Source organism: Sinocyclocheilus grahami, unplaced genomic scaffold (assembly GCF_001515645.1).
Source record: "Sinocyclocheilus grahami isolate Dianchi unplaced genomic scaffold, SAMN03320097.WGS_v1.1 scaffold2838.1, whole genome shotgun sequence".
NCBI classification, from domain to species: Eukaryota; Metazoa; Chordata; class Actinopteri; order Cypriniformes; family Cyprinidae; genus Sinocyclocheilus; species Sinocyclocheilus grahami.
This window is the reverse complement of record NW_015508014.1, coordinates 7,486-16,008: the sequence shown is the minus strand read 5'-3', so window position 1 is coordinate 16,008 and position 8,523 is coordinate 7,486. Positions and strand designations below refer to the sequence as shown.

Sequence of the window (8,523 nt, the reverse complement as noted above, 5' to 3'; positions counted from 1 at the left end):
ACATAACAAATGTTTAAACTGAGAAATTTTAAAATTGTATGCACAAAATGAGCTCATTTTAAATTTGATGCTTGCTACAGATCTTAAAAATAGTTGGGACGGGGGCATGTTTACCATGTTGTAGCATCTCCTCATCTTTTCAAAACAGTTTGAAGACGTCTGGGCATCGAGTTTATGAGTTTCTGGAGTTTTGGTGTTGGAACTTGGTCCCATTTTGGCCTGATATAGGTTTCCAGCTGCTGAAGAGTTTGTGGTCGTCTTTGACGTATTTTTCATTTAATGATGCGTCAAATGTTCTCTATAGGTGAAAGATCTGGATTGCAGGCAGGCCAGTTCAACACCCGGACTCTTCTACTACGAAGCTATGCTGTTGTAATAGCTGCAGTATGTGGTTTTGCACTGTCCTGCTGAAATACACAAGGCCTTCCCTGAAATAGGCGTCGTCTGGAGGGGAGCATATGTTGCTCTACAACCTTTATATACCTTTCAGTATTCATAATGCCTTACAAAATATGCAAGCTGCCCATACCGTATGCACTTATGCACCCCCATACCATCAGAGATGATGGCTTTTGAACTGAATGCTGATAACACGCTGGAAGGTCTCCCTCCTCTTTAGCCCGGAGGACACGGCGTCCATGATTTCCAACAAGAATGTCAAATTTGGACTCGTCTGACCATAGAACACTTTTCCACTTTGAAACAGTCCATTTGAAATGAGCCTTGGCCCACGGGGCTTCTGGACCATGTTCACATATGGCTTCCTTTTTGCATGACAGAGCTTTAGTTGGCATCTGCAGATGGCACAGCGAATTGTGTTTACCGACAGTGGTTTCTGGAAGTATTCCTGGGCCCATTTAGTAATGTCAATGACAGAATCATGCCGATGAGTGATGCAGTGTCGTCTGAGGGCCAGAAGACCACAGGCATTCAACAGAGGTCTTCGGCCTTGTCCCTTATGCACAGAGATTTCTCCAGTTTCTCTGAATCTTTTGATGATGTTATGCACTGTAGATGATGAGATTTGCAAAACCTTTGCAATTTGCAATTTTGACGTTTTCTCAGTTTAAACATTTGTTATGTTCTCTATGTTCTTTTGTGAGTAAAATATTGGCTCATGTGATTTGAAAGTCTTTTAGTTTTAATTTGATTCAAATAAAAATAAAAAACGTCCCAACATTAAATATTTAGATTTTGTACTTCAAAGTGACGATATCATAGAGATTACTACCTCATCTTGTGCTCACTGTGTGTAGCTGAGATTAACACTATTGTCATTGACTTGTTAGGACTGTTATTCCAACCACTGAAGAAACTTGTTTGATTTCTCTGGATTTCTCTGAACTGCTTTGCCTACCTATAAATACAGATCAACTCGATGTAGTAACTTTCAATATGGGCTCTATTTTCTCTAGCATTCTACTGTTGCTCCCACCAGGTTCAAAAGGTTAAGAAACATCCTGCACCAAGGTACAAGTCATGCTTATGCTCTCAAGAGAACAGCTCGTAACCTTCAGCTCAAGGGGGATTTGTTTTGACACAGTGTACATGCCTAAAGTTGCTGCTGTGTTTGTGTGCATAAAGGTTTTTACAGTGGGGTTTTGTTCATATATTATTTGACTGATTTTTCTGAATTACAAAAATATCCAAAATCCACTTCTACTTCAAAAAAAAAAAAGAAAACTTTAACTCCAATAGGTCAACAAAATGAAACCTGGCTTCATCTAATGTTCAGATTTCTGTTCTGGAAATGTATGCAAATATTTTATTAGATAACTCCTCATATCCATATTTAAACATAACATTTCAGAAAATTTGTAATGCAATGTTTGCTGTGTTGTTTGTATTCTTAATTGAATCAGTCAGTTGGGGAAGTATATGGTGACATCTTTTAGTTACATGTTTTACCTTACGGTATATTCACCAATAATTTAGGGGCTGATTAGTTGACAGCCCTTAGGCTGCTGGTTTCTTCATGTTGTTTGCCATTGTTAAATTTGATTAGTTGTACTTATATTTAATTTTCTATTTGTTAATATTAAAACTGCTTATCATTTACCAAATCTGATTCTTTAATTTCCTATAGCACATCATTCAATTACGTCAGTATACACTAGGCTCTTTTGATTTGAGTTAGTCTCTTGATGGATCCTGGATTCGTATCTGTATCTCAGCAGCAAAATTTAGTAGGGAAATGGCTGTGGGATCTTTTGACAATAATGCCACGCCTTAGTGAATGTGAAATATCAAACATCAGCTGACACGCAAACTAAATGACACGTATCTATGTATTGAGAACCAGTCTGATCAGTATCAGAAACAAACTTCAGTGTCATTATGTACATATAATACAGAAACACAATACAATGATATATACAATGCAAATGCTCTGCTTTGAATGCCAAGTATTTGTTGGATGAATAATATGTCAAACTAAAGACAAATTAACATGAAAACAATGAAAAGGAATAGATATAAAACAAATGTGTACTAAAAAGATTTGATTCAACCAAGGAAACACACAAAGCACAGCTATATGCTGATTTGACTATAAACCAACCTGAATGAAATTTGAATGGCAAATTTATGAGGAGGCTGTATGTTTGACCCTTTTGTTTCTCTCAGTTTCTTTGCAAGTCACATTGAAATGTCACTGGAAGATCTGCATTCTTCTCGTGATCCAGAAGTGAAGATAAAGGCAAAACATGACAGTGTAGGCCTATTAAAGACACAATGACAGCAGGAATGTTCAGAAAACTACACTGTTTGAATATGTGCAGAAATAACTTTCAAACACAAAGTAATGAAGAGCACATGTTCTTAAAATTATTTCATAATGCTGATAACTCCATTTTACTTCACTTTAACGTCACAACACTTTAACGTCAGTGCACTAAAACAGAAAGTAATTCTGAACTATCATGAATGACCTAAGCAGATGATTTATTTCTGTTATTTTTATTTATTTATTTATTTATTTTAAATGCAGTATTCAGAAATTATATTTTAAATGCGGTTATATTATATAGTAGTCCTAGTCTGTCTCTAATTATTTCTCTTTCAGTTTGCTGAAATCGTTTTGTTGAAGCATCTCAGTGGAAGCAGCTCTTGTCAGAACTTATGCTTCTCTCTTCTTCAGTCAAAGAAAGTTACAGAACAGTCAGAGAATTGTAGTTCAAATATAAATTAACAATGTTATTAAATGTATTTCATATTTGCTTTGAAAACCTGATGTCAAGAATAGTTCATCTTTTCTTTCTTTCTTTCTTTCTTTTTTTTAATAAACCGGAACTTACTTCCGGTTTTAGACACTGTTTTGGCTAAACCACACCACACACTTTTCCAAGTGAAGTTCAAGTGTAAATATTTAACAATAGCTTTAAAAGCTTATTAACTATATTCAAAGCAATATAAAACATGTGTGAATTAAATGTGTAGATATACTGCAGGCTACAGTAGATAAAGCAAACACACTGCAATGCTGCTTTTTCCATTGAGTTTAAGATAACTGTGAGAACTGGTAGACACTGGTACTCGGTTAAACCTCCACTCTAGACAAAGGTGACAGACCCTGTTTGTCATTGGCTGTCAAGTGACCAACCAAACATATTTATGGTTTTGGTTAGTGCTGCAGTTGAGTTTACCCACACTGTGTAGCCTAGTTGCACTGTGTAGATATTTGCTGAATACAAAACTATATAACAAATATATATTTATCCAAAAACAACTATTAATGAGTTCAACAGCAGCATAAGGGTCCTGTTCATATCACAAGGGTCGAGGATCTGACCTGTTTTCACTCTGTTCTTGACACTGTCAAAAATACAAAGACACAATCTATATAAATAACAGTAATATAACAAAAAATAATAAATAGTCATTAATGTGTCACTGTAAGTATATCTCTATTTACCAATTTACCAATTATATTTTCAATCATTTTTGTAGCCATTATTTAAAAATATGTGCCCATAGAAACTGACTTTTCTGGAGTAAGAAGTGTGATCTCAAATGCTCATGAAAGTACACCATACAAGAATATGTTCTTGACTTAAACACCATACTTTAATAACATTTTATGTAGTCACGCAGGTGCTGTTTGCTGAATATTTTCCACCTTAATGAACTGAAAAGAGAAACAATGAAAACAATATTAACATTCAGCTGCAGTTGATTTAAATTAATCCAAAGCTACAATATTTTGTTGGGATGACAGTTTGTATCTTCAATAATTAAAACTTACATGAATGACATTTAGCAATAAATACATAAATAAAGATATTTCTTCACATTTACCTCATTGTGCCTACAATTGGTTTAGATCTTGAGGCTGATATGTAACTTCTGTCTGCAGATCAGCGTTATGAATGTGTTTTTCCAACCGCTCTGTTTTTCCAACAGCAAAACCTAAGAATGAAACAGCAAATTATTTAATAATAATTATTTAGTATACATGATATGTAGTATAGGTAGTATTTATAAAGTTTTAGCTTTTAGTTTTGGATCTGTTTTTAGTACTTCAGTACTTTAGTACTTTTAGACTTCATTTGTAAGTCGCTTTGGATAAAAGTGACAGTTTGTATATAATTAAAACTTACATGAATGACATTTAGCAATAAATACATAAATAAAGATATTTCTTCACATTTACCTCATTGTGCCTACAATTGGTTTAGATCTTGAGGCTGATATGTAACTTCTGTCTGCAGATCAGCGTTATGAATGTGTTTTTCCAACCGCTCTGTTTTTCCAACAGCAAAACCTAAGAATGAAACAGCAAATTATTTAATAATAATTATTTAGTATACATGATATGTAGTATAGGTAGTATTTATAAATTTTTAGCTTTTAGTTTTGGATCTGTTTTTAGTTGTTCATTTAGACTTCATTTGTAAGTCGCTTTGGATAAAAGCGTCTGATAAATGACTAAATAAAAAAATAAAAAAATAAATAAACATGAAGACACACACAAAAAGCCACATTTAAAACTTCACCTACAGAGAACAGCATTATATTGATATTTTTACACTAATGTGTATTTAATTTGATAATTTTAGAACAAAAAGAAAAATAACTCACGGATCACCACAATGAGCAGAAGCCCATTCATCAGAGCAGATATGATGATGATAATCTGATATTGTGTTTGATTCTGGTCAGTGTAGTCGACCGCTGTATGATTGTGACTCTCAGTTAGTTGAGTTGATTCTGTAAAGAAAGTGTGATATGAAATTAATATCTATAATATATTCATCTCTGTGTGGAGCAACCACTAGAGGGTTAATTGTGATTTTCCTAAGTGTTTAAAAAGATGAAGTAGTAAATAACACATAATGAATAGTAAATAAACATAGTGATAATCAATATGTCTTGATGACTGAAGGAGAAAATGAACTCACTGGTGAAGCATATTCTGGTACTCTTGCTGAGTTTTGGAGGTGTGCGTGTGTTCATACAGTAAAACTCCTAATTCATCAGCAGTCACATTATTAATAACCAGACGATGTTTAAACTGCACTGAATATTTCTTTCTGAATGTATTATTGAAGTAAAAAGGTGATTTTGTAGCTGACATTGATCGTAGAATGACTGTTGGAGGATCTGCTGTTTTCAGTAAAATCCAATAAATCTCATTTTCATCAAGATCACAGTTTATGCTCACATTTGATCCCAGATCAGTTAGTAGATCTGCCACTGCAGCTTGACAACATATTAATACATCTATAAGATTAAAATAAAAAAAATATGATAGCTGCTTAAAATTACTGTAAAGCATGAAACAATTTATGACTGTTTCAAGTTTCTGAAATGCATGTAAATGTATTAATATAATGTAATGAACTCACAGAACTGAAGCAGAATGATCTTCATGTTTTTCTCACTATTAAAACACTCCAGTATGAAATCTGCTTCCTTCCACACAGCAGTTATATGAATTTACTGCAGCTCTGAAGCAAAGACAGAGGAAGAAGAAGAAAAAAAAACCTTCAACATCAAACAGAGGAAGTCAAAGACAAACTCAGTCTGACCACATTATTTTTTTTAAATCTAATGCCCATCACCAACATCACTTTATAGAATCATCTTGTTTTCCTACGATCTATGCTATTTTTAATCATATTAATGTGACATGAATGTGTTTCAAACTGAGAATCCATTGAATCTCTTGATACTACAGTAGATCTAGTGCTACGGCTACTGTCTCACAATAATCTTCAGGTTGTTTCTGTGGACGAGTGACTCAGGAGGATTGTTTCATGACCAAACTCGCAGTTACAGAGCTGCTTTTGGGTTGACAAAACCAAGAAAAATGTAACCTGGTTTAGATCAGGTTCACTGGTCTCACTATAACCGTTCTCATATTCAAGTTTGATCTTGAATATGATATACTGAATGATGAAGTTTTGAGTGCATGCACGTGAAAGTGTGACATTTACAGTGAACAACCAATGACATGAAACACAGAGTCAGAGTCATTGCTAGCACTTAGCTGTGGCTTGTCTGTAAGGGTATTCATGCATAAACTGAATCAATGAGAGGCTAAACAGTAAAAGTGTTCAGCATTCTGCAACAAATATAAATATATTAATACATATTTTTTTGATATTCTAGATTACTTTATTGCGTAAAGTAGACAGGATACATTAAAATGTATCACATGGCTTCAACAAATGATGATACTTAAGTGGTGCAGACGGTGCCTGAGTCCTCCCCTGCTCTACAGCGCCCCACAAATTTCCAATATAAATCTGTGGTGAGAAATGGAACTGCAGCGCACTCTAATTGACAGCCATTGGAACAGATTTGAGACTGTCCTGCTTATTTTCACATTACCTTACGCAAACCTCACTCCAGATCAGTCCACTTCAGCTACGTGTATATTAATCAGCATCAGGTCAGTAAATAGTTGGCATGGCTGTTCTTGCTATGTGGAGTAGCGTAATTAAAGAAAATATAAATTATTTAGCCTGTGTTTGTTGTATGTGTTTGAGAATAGACATTACTTCCGTTTCCTCACTGGAATTCGTCCACAACTTTTAGTATTCCAAAATAACATTTGGGGGCAATAGATACGGCATTAAATCAATATTAAGACTGCATTACATGCATACATGCATGTGTTGTGTGTGCATCAACATTAGAGCGCCACCTTCAGGCTGAATAATGCAAGGACACCTAGACCTCTGCCAAAAGTCTTCTGCATGTGTTCAGCGATAAATATGCTTAGAAAATCTACATCAACATAGTATTAATATGTTTGAAAAAAAGGCGAAATATACATTTTCCTAGGCTGAACATCTCTTTTGGTCACTACTGTATAAGAACATATGCATGGCAGTACATAAGAAAAAAGTGTTTACTGAATTCAGATTTTAGGATTTTCAGACATGGTGGGTGGAAAATGAGATTTATGACATGAGGTTTTTAACTTCAAAATATATAGATAAATATACTGTCACATATTTTTTCAATATATGAAAAGTGCCAATTCTGCCGCTTAGTATTAGTCAATATATTTGTATGTATATTTTCAGTAATTTAGCATAGGCCTATTGGTTGTTAAGAAATAATGGACATATATTTTCTTCCTGTAAGTGTACATTAGACTGATGGAGAGTTTTAGGGTGCAGTTGACACAATAATTAATGATTACTGCAAATCACCTAGTCTTGCATTCAGTATTTTTGTGAATCAAACCCATGACTGTTGCTAGCTTAATATTCTTCTGGTTGAGTTACAGAAACTGAAACTTTCTCTGATGAGTATCTTAGAGGAAACTTCTCTATCAAACTCAACAATCTCACTCTCACTGATGCAGGAGAGTTCATTTGCCACATCACACACTCATATCAACCTATGATTATACAGCTGAAATTGCTTGATTCATGTATGAAGTTTTTAATTAAAAAAGCTAGAAAATCCAACAAGTGAATCCAGTACACTCTAAAAAATGCTGGGTTGTTTCAACCTAATTTTGGGTCAAATATGGACTAACCCAACTGTTGGGTTAAATTTTGGTTACATTTTTAAATTAACTTTTTAACCCAACAGGTGGGTTAGTCCATATTTGACCCAAAATTGGGTTGAAACAACCCAGCATTTTTTAGAGTGTAAGTGATTGATCAGATGGAAGGCTGAAGTTCACCAGTAATGTTCCAGTCTGAATGCTGCTGTATATAAATTATAGACGGATCTGTATTTATCACTCTACAATAATGTTTTTTTAATTACTGTTTTGTTGCAGAATCAACAGCAGAAAAGGGAAACAAAACCACTGATCAAGAAAACCAAGGAGAAGAAACAGAAGCAGACAAGTGGGGACTTTTTTCTTCTTCTTCAAATTTTACAATGTATTACCATATGTATTCTTTTACAGAATGAGGTTTTGGAACACTGAAAAGGGAACTTTTTTTAAGGACCAATGAGTTTGTCAGTATGTTGCTGCCTGGACTATATTCTGGATTCTATACCACAAGCATTTGTTCTTCATGGTGTTTACCATTTTTAAATAAATGTTGTATT

The 8,523-nt window shown here is 34.2% G+C and overlaps 1 pseudogene; it reads right to left on the bottom strand.

Annotated features, from left to right (window-relative positions):
• Positions 1–556: 556 nt before the first annotated feature.
• Positions 557–5,871, bottom strand: LOC107575722 (uncharacterized; annotated as a pseudogene).
• Between the last annotated feature and the right edge of the window lie 2,652 nt (positions 5,872–8,523).